Genomic DNA, 8287 nt, shown 5'->3' on the forward strand with positions numbered 1-8287 from the left:
TTCTAACTAGCCACGATAGTACTCTGTTCCATTTTCTTTATAGCCCTTCTCATTGTATGAAAATGTATCCCTTTATCTGTTTTCTCCCTACCCCTCTGCCAGGTATATACTCCTTCCCACCTATGATCAAAGTCTCTGTGAGTGCAGGGATCTTGTCTGTTTCATTTATCCCTATTTTCCTAGCATCTAGAATTGTGCCTGGACTGTAGTAAGTATCTGGTAAATACTTACTGTTGACAAATATTTACTGTGGAAAATGTTTTCAAAGCCTAGGACAAGAATAAAGGAACGATTTGCTTTATATATTTCTTGTTCAGATGACTTAAATGACCTCAGAAAATCAATTATATCCCTTCTTTATTTAGTTCCTTACTCTGTAAAATGCAAATAATGTTTCCTATATATTTGTAAATATGAAGAGTTTAAAGATGTCTGGGAATATCAAGTATTTTTGTAGCATAAATATATGGTAAATAAATACGTGGCAGGGATACCAACCATTAAAGCATGACTATCTACACTCCTTCCCCACCAGCTTCTGAGAAGCCCGTCTTGGCCTGATCACGTAAATCAGAGGAAAGAGGCAAGGAGGAAATTAAAAAGGAAAGGGGGTTAATGAGATTTGTATTGCAGATGGAGAGTATTACTCATTGAAGGGGGGGGAAGGGCAGAAAAAGAGAGTGAAAGAAAAATGTGAACTAGAAAGAGTGTTCTGTCTGAACTGGAGGGAGGGTTTGGGATTGCTGGGAGAAAGGAAAGAGCATCAGGATCAGCCCTGGCACCAAGGGGTTGTGTGGGAAGACAGGGCAGGGCTGTAGGGGATGTGTGTGTGGGGGGGTGAAGGCGTGTGGCTAGGGAAAGAGGATTTCAAAAGATGTGCTGTGGTTTATGAGTCCTTTCTGGAATTTCCAGAGATGACAGTAAAGACTTAATTTGTTTTTCAATTAATTTTTTGGCCGCCAGTTTGTTTTCTTTACTGCAAACCCACAGCCCCTTTCTGTGACTGGCCCTGGGGAGAGAACAAGGGGTCTGGCTTTGTGAGGGCTACAAAGGGAAATGCAAGTGTCATCGGCCAGCCCCCAACCTTCTTCCATATTACACTTCCCATAGACTGAAATGGGACATTGTGTCTCAAGTGCAGCACCTAGCATGCTGGAAGAATGGGAAGACAGACGATGAACTCAAATAAATGAAGTCCTCTGACATGGAAGGCGCAGGACGAGGAGCTTGGGGATGTTTATTAACTTGCCCAAGGTTATACAGCTAAGCCAGGATTTCATGGGGCTTTCTCTGGCCTCCAGGGGAGCCTGATGACACAGTGCCCTCCAGCATTTGGTGAAGTCAGGAAACCCTGGTCTTGGCACTGGAAAGCTGGGGGATGGGTCTGTCTCTGGCCCTTACCAGCCATGCAACTTTGGAAACAACATGGAACCATATTTCCACTTCTAAAATAAAATGTTGAACCAGTTCAGAGGCTCCCAGACACCAGTCTGAGAGTCTGTGACGGTCTGAGAAGAAGTTTCCATTGGTCAGTGGCGAATTAAAAAAAAAAAAGATAATGTTGTATCTACATCATTATATATTTGTAACTGGAACATTGCTAAGTGGCTTTTCTTGGAAATGGCTGTTCTGTTTTTTGTTATCAAAATAACTTATTATTACTTATTATTTTAGATAATAGTTTCCTTTGGAAGAAAAATGTTGTCTTGGCTTATCAATGTAAAAACTCCACAACCCCTTGTGGGTCCGCCAACATCTGTGAATTCGTTGAATTAGATTATTTCTGGTGTCCCTTCTAAGTGTGACAATTTCCACAGGGAGGAGAGCTGCAAACTGAAATGCTTGAAGGGTTTGGTCCAGTGGTTACCATTGAATGAAGAATAGGACAGTGGGCACTCAGCTGTTCTAACGCTGCCTCTGTAATACTGAGTAGCTGCTTTGCCTTTTTAAAAACGTGCTCATCTCAAACAAACAAAAGCAAATAAAGGTGTCTGTCGCTAGTATGTGACTGTAGCTACCACCTCACAAACCCTATGCAGTTAATTTGTAACCGTTTTCCTGCAGTTCTGACAGTCTGGGTTTCTGTTCTGAACCCCCCACCAAAATATTGAAGTACATAATTATTTTAATAATTTGATTCATTAGTTAAGATGGCAAAAAAATGATATTGCGGTGTGTCCTAGAAGTGCTTCACATCATCAAGGAGATCGTTTGGCACCAACAGAGTGCACGTCTTTATGTGCTATTCTATGCGGGTTTTTTGCTTGGGTAAAAATGTGAAGTCAGGGCCTGTTCAGAATGTTTGAAAAAACATAAGCTGAACTTACATATTGACTATGTCACAGATTATGATTGAACAGCAGAACCACTAGGTCTCATTCTTTACATTTTTATTTTATTGTTTCTTCATGAATATGATAATAGCATTTCCACAAAATTAATGAAATAAGCAGTCGGGCCTTCGCCTGCATTATAACATCTCAAAAGCCAGAAGTGAAGCTACTCCAACAATTTTCTAATTTCAGGAATAGCCATGCAGGCTTTTCCACATTTCCTAAAAGTTCTAGTTTTTTAGATTTTCAACCTTACGCACTATTGGGAACTATCCTTTTCTGTAATGTAACTTTAATCCATTGTCCTTTCTTAGGGGAGAAAGAAAAGAATCAGCTAACAAAAGAAATTATTTCCTGGAGAAATAATTGTAAAATAAGGAGACACGCCATCAATCTACATAATTCTTTGTTTTGATGTAGGATTGTCAATGAGGCTACAAAAGAGAGCTTCCAGACATAAGCATCCAGCCCCTTTGGTGTTGGTTCCCACAAAAGTCCAATAAGGAAAACAAAAATGTGATGGGGTTGAGCATGGTTTGAAGTAATACTGAGAATCAAAAACAGGAAGCTCTGAGAGATGAATGACCTACCTCAAGGTTCTTATTTAGAGGTGAGACCCTCCTGGGAGAGGGGACTGCTGGAGGACCCCAGGGACGCTAGAGGCAGCGTGAACATGAGAACACATCTCTCCCTGGCATGGGAGTGCTCTTTCTACTAGTCCACATTCGTCCCTGAACAATAGTGTTCTTAATCATTATTGCAAATCGCAGCCTCTTCCAGTCTAAGTCTCCGCCGTGACAACATTATCTTTAAAATCCTTACCCTTGGTCCTATGCCTTTGATCCAACTTTCAAATTTGAATTTCTAAGAGAAGCCACACCAGCCTCCTTGTCCTTGTCTTTGAGCTGGTGAAGTTACAGTGCCATCTGTTGAATTACGTATATTTTGGGATTCTCCATTCTGAACCCCATTTCCTTTTGAAGTCTCAAGGCATGGGGATCCTTCCTGATTTTTCTCTGAACTTCCAGAAGCCACGCATATGACACTTCAGGCCCCATTACCCAAAGCGAGGTCCACACAAAAATCGAAGTTCCATGGGATAATTCCATGAGCTTCTGCTGTGGGCGGAGGTGAGCGGAAATAGTATTCCAGGATTGAGTACCTCTAAGTAACACTGCCTCAAATAATTTCAGACACTTTTTTCTGAATGACTTCTCAGACCATGAATTTATAAGAGGGGAATTAGTAAGGCTTCTGGTACCTATTTTATTTCAGGGTCCTTTTTTATTCAAGAAATGTACTTCGAAAAATTCTAGTCTTACCACAATGATTACTAGTGCATAGAGAGTACCAAATACTAGTGCATAGAGAATAATCTTGGGAGTTTAACAATATTTAGATTTGTAGGCCTCATCTTCACAGTTGAGTGAGCCAACACTTCTTTCAGGGAACTCATGAATCTGCATTTTAAAAAGCATCCTAAGCAGGGCTGCTGAAACTTTAACTTGAATAGGAATTATCTGGGATTTTGTGAAAATGCAGATTTTGATTCCATAGGCCTGTGCTGGGGCTCTACTCTAGATTCTGAATTTCTAACAGTTCCGCAGTGAAGTTGTTGCTACTGGTCTGAAACCCACACTTAAAAGGAGCAAGGCTGCCATGATTCTGACCATCCAGCGTGCTCCACTTCTGTGATCATCACAAATGTCACTGTCTTCCAAGGTTTCTGTCACTTTCCATTCAGGAATCAGGGTTGCCTTATTGGTTCATAATTAAGTTCAGAGTTGTAATTTCCTTCATTGCTTATTCTACCGTCTGAGAGGTGAAAGAGTTAGCAAATGTGTCAAGGTTTATCAGATGCTCTGGTTCTAACCTAACATGAGGTCCAGATAGTTGGGGTCTTCGTCACTCCCTATTCCATCAGTGGTCTGTGCCAGGTTTTTGATCTGACTCAGATACTGCCCTCGGAACCTCCAGTTTTACTGAGCTTATTTGCTACTTCCTTTTTTTGCTCTTGGGGTCCTGCATTTGACCGTGCATTTGATTTCTACATGTGTTATAAACCCCATAAACATTACTAATGTTTTTGCCCGTAACAGAAAAATTGTCTTTTAAAGAAATTAAGAAAAGAGAAAAATAATCTTTTATACGTGTTTATGTATTTATTATTTCTGGCCGTCTTTTTTCCTTTGTGTAGATTCCTATTTCCATGGAGTATTGTTTTCTTTCTTTCTTTCTTTCTTTTTTTAAGATTTTATTTATTTATTTGACAGAGACAGCGAGAACAAGAACACAAGCAGGGGGAGTGGGAGAGGGAGAAGCAGGCCTCCCGCCAGCAGCCCCCCTTGTGGCTGGATCCCAGGACTCCAGGATCATGACCTGAGAAGGCAGTTACTTAATGACTGAGCCACCCAGGCGCCCCAAGTATAGTTTTCTTTTACCCTGAAGAACTTTCTTTTGCATTTCTTGTAATGTGGATTTGCTGAATTCCTTCGGCTTTCATTTATCTGAAAATGTCTTTGTTTACCTTCATTTTGACCCTTGTTTGTTCTTTTCCTTTTGAAATATCTAGAGATTCACAGGAAGTTCCAAAAAAATATGCAAGGCAGTCCCCCAAAATCCATCTTCACTTTTAAATGTTATGTATGTGGATATATCTGGGACTCCAAGTTTATATGTGTTATTCCATTTGATAACCTAGAAATGACAAACGACTGGTGCTGTTTATTTTTCTTTGTGTCTTTTTCTCTTTCTCAGACCATTTGAATAATCTCTACTTAAGGTCATGGATTTTTCAAGGTCATGGATTTTTTCTTCTGCAGTGTCCAATCTGCTGTTAAGCCTATCTGATGATTGTTTTTAAATTTCAGATATGCATTTTTCAGTTCCAGAGTTTTCCATAAGTGTTTTAAAAATAGTTGTCTTGTTTTCCTGCAATAACTCTCTTCTTTCTCCATCATTTCCATCTTCTCCTGTACATTCCCTAGTGTGTTGATAATAATTGTTTGGAGTCTTCTTCTGCTAATACCAATATCTGTCTGTATTGGATGTGTTTCCTTTTAATGTAGTTCATGTTTACCTATTCATTCTCAAGTCTTGTAAGTTTGTACTGGACTCTGAACATGGTGTATAAATAATAGTGGAGATCGAGGGAAGGTTTTCTGTTTTGTTTTACTTATTTCCCAGAACATCTAAACACTTTCTTCCATCTGGTCGTTAGGCTGAGGCCAGTTGGTTTTGATTTCTCCTAGAGTGGAGCTGAGCTGGAGCCCAGCTGCAGCTTTCAGTAGATGGAGATCACCTGTGATCAGCCCGACCCCAAATTCCCGTGCCACCTCTTCGGGTAGATCTTGTCAGTACTTAAGCCAGGAGGGAGTTGGGCCAAAGTTTCAGATATTTTTGCTTGACCTTTGGCTGCATCTCTGGCAGGACCCAAGAATCCAAGTGCAAAACTATTTGACTTCTTTCTGATTTCCAGGCCCATCCTCATTGAATTTCTTTGCATAATTTGGGACAGGGCTGGGTAGTGATGGGAAGAAAAGAATTGTTAGGCAGTTTGCATCTGGATGTCTTCCAGATTCTAAGCCATTCCGGTAGCCCACTCTGTTAGAAAGTCCCTGCAGTCTCTTCGTCTACTGTGAGTCCGTGACAACTTCTCCGTCCATCCTTCTTTGATCAGGCATCTGATGCGATAAATGGGAGCTCCTCCTGTTCTTTTCTCACCTGTGCAGTATTCATTTCTCCTGGCATTCAGTTACTCAAGGCTTCCTTGCATCCTCTGTTCTTTTCAGCCCCATCGACATGTGTAATTTTAAAATTTTCCACGTAATGGGAACAAAGGTCCTTTGCTTCATCCTAACCATCTTAAATAATCACAAAACAAGCAAATACTTCCCCCACTTTTTGTTTGAAATACATAAACCTAGAGCACATTTAACTGTTAAGTAAATAATTCTTACTTGCAAGCTTTTTGAATAAACTCCTATGACTTGCACTGGGATACACCGATGGCCGCACCCAACTTTCCTTGCTTTCCAGGTAATAGTTGAGATCTTTCTGGAGGCATATGAAGTCTGCTCTGGCTACATTGGGTGTCTGGGGCCCAGGATGCATACTCCAGCTGGGATAATTTCTGGTAATGCCTTCTTGACAGCTTTCCAAGGAAACAATTCTCTCGAGGATATTCCCCCTTTATTTTTCTTCCTTTGCTTTTTCTATATAACTGAAGTAAAAAGAGAAATTATTAAACCTAAGACAGAATCTCACCCTAACTCCACTTCCCTTGACTATGAGAAGCCTTCAATTTCTTCTTGACTTCTGGAAAAAAAAGGTACAGCTCTCTCTTCCCATAGGTTTCCCAGCTGGAAATTAGTACCATTGATGTCATTAAAGCTCATTTGTAAGTGCTCTCTTTGGCAGATCTTTAGCAATATTTCAGGTAGCCTCAAATTCAAAACTGCCATGGTTGTTTTCTGAAGGAATTTTAACTCTATTAAAATACACATTGAATGAAATTTAAACCGATTTTTAAAAAATTATTTAAAATGGCTTTATGACATTGCTGTTTGAATTGTATTCATCGTTATCTTACATTTAAATTGGCTATTTATGTTAATATCACCCAATTTCTGCATAATAGGAGAAGGGATTTAAAATGGAAATCAAGCCCAGGGATATATAGTAGTGATAGTTGCTGCCAATAGCAAACTCCATGTGTTCTCTATGACCGTGAGAAGGAGATTAGGGCTCCTCTTCCCTTCCCTTCTAGCTTGAGTTCTCTTCTGATTGTCGGACAATGTTTGCAATCATTACCTTATATATTTTTCTACTGTCTATGTCTCACTGGGGGCTAAGGAAGAGGCAAAAAGGAGCAGGACCAAGACTTAGGGGAATAAAGGTTTTGTGGCTGCCTAGTACTCAGAGCCGGGGGATAATTGACAAATTCTATCTCTTTGGTTTTCTCCTCCACACTTTTTCCATCCAAATCTTTCCTTTCCCATGTATTTTTCATACCTATTGCCTTCTAAGAAATAGTCATACGTTTGTGCGAGATCAATGAGATCATTGAACATTAGCTCATTTCTTCTCTCAGTTTATCTCTTTGACATTCACTTCAACCTCTGTCATTGTTACCATGAAACCATCCTGCTTCTGACAATCCCCAAGAGCATTAAAGAATTTGAGTTACTAAAAATGTAGCCACAGCCCCCAGTTTCTACGTAGATTAACAAATGTATGGGAAACTTTGAGTGTTTAGTAACTACCAGGCTAGGATATTAGTTGAATACAGGGTTATAAAGATTGTCTCATAAATCAAGATTCTCTCCAAACCATTGAATATATACACTTGATATATACTTTATATGGCTTTCTTCATTGATAATGTCCTTCTTTTTGTCTACTGTGAGTGTTCTATACCGAGGCAAGATCCTGGTAGGGCACAGATAATTAATAATTGTTCTCTATTAGCACTTGTGGTTTATGACCCCTGTACCTGTTAGAAATTGCATTAAGCAATTAGTATCTGGTAAAAGAGTAAAACTATTAAAAGCAACTAGAAAAATGATGGTTTAAATAATAGAAATTTGTTTTTCTCACACCTAAATGAAATCTGGAATTTAGGCAATGAGCCGTGCTATGGAAGGTCTATGGTTGTTGGACACCAGGCTTCTCTGACCTTTCTCTTCTACTATCCTGGGGCATTACTTCCAACCACAAGATTACCTCATAGTCCAATAGGGCTAGAGAGGTCCCAGACATCATGTATTAGGAAAAGGAAAAAGAAAGAATAAAAGGGATGTTGATGCCAGCTGAGTCAACTTCCATTAAGCTGGAAGTTCCACAAAGCATTTACAATTACATCCCATTGGTCAGAATGTAGGTATATTCCCACAACGAGGTACACAGAAGGTTGGAGAATAAATTTCTATCTGGTCATAAGGCTGTCTTCTGTC

This window comes from Halichoerus grypus, chromosome 9, assembly GCF_964656455.1.
Source record: "Halichoerus grypus chromosome 9, mHalGry1.hap1.1, whole genome shotgun sequence".
Taxonomy (NCBI): domain Eukaryota; kingdom Metazoa; phylum Chordata; class Mammalia; order Carnivora; family Phocidae; genus Halichoerus; species Halichoerus grypus.